This window comes from Vombatus ursinus, unplaced genomic scaffold (assembly GCF_900497805.2).
Source record: "Vombatus ursinus unplaced genomic scaffold, bare-nosed wombat genome assembly UNPS02014768.1, whole genome shotgun sequence".
Taxonomy (NCBI): Eukaryota; Metazoa; Chordata; class Mammalia; order Diprotodontia; family Vombatidae; genus Vombatus; species Vombatus ursinus.
The window spans coordinates 10,767,813-10,768,113 of record NW_020954546.1 but is presented as its reverse complement, the minus strand read 5'-3'; the positions used below and the strand labels follow the sequence as shown (position 1 = coordinate 10,768,113).

At 76.7% G+C, this 301-nt stretch overlaps 1 protein-coding gene across 8 annotated transcripts in view; it reads right to left on the bottom strand.

The window, feature by feature from the left end:
* Positions 1–301, bottom strand: part of CUX1 (cut like homeobox 1) — a 467,724-nt gene that overhangs the window by 449,161 nt on the left and 18,262 nt on the right. The gene's annotated exons all lie outside the window — the stretch shown is intronic.

Below are 301 nucleotides of genomic sequence, written 5' to 3'. Positions count from 1 at the left end.
GAAACATCGATCCCACATTGGCCGCCATCTTGAGACATATTGAGACGGAGTGAGCGGCTGATCGAGAGGGGGCTGGAGTTCAGGAGCCGCCAGGAGGCAGCGGCGGGCGGCTTCAAAACCCGGCCTGGAGCGAGCGGGCGGGCGGGCGGGCGGGCGAGAGAGCGCCGGAGCGGGCGGGCAGGCGGGCGGGCCCACGCCGACCCACTCAGCGAGCAGCCGGCCGGCCCACGCCCCGAGCGGCCCACGGACGCCGTCAGCGCCGAGCCGCCGCCGCCGCCGCCGCCGCCGCCGCCGCCGCGAC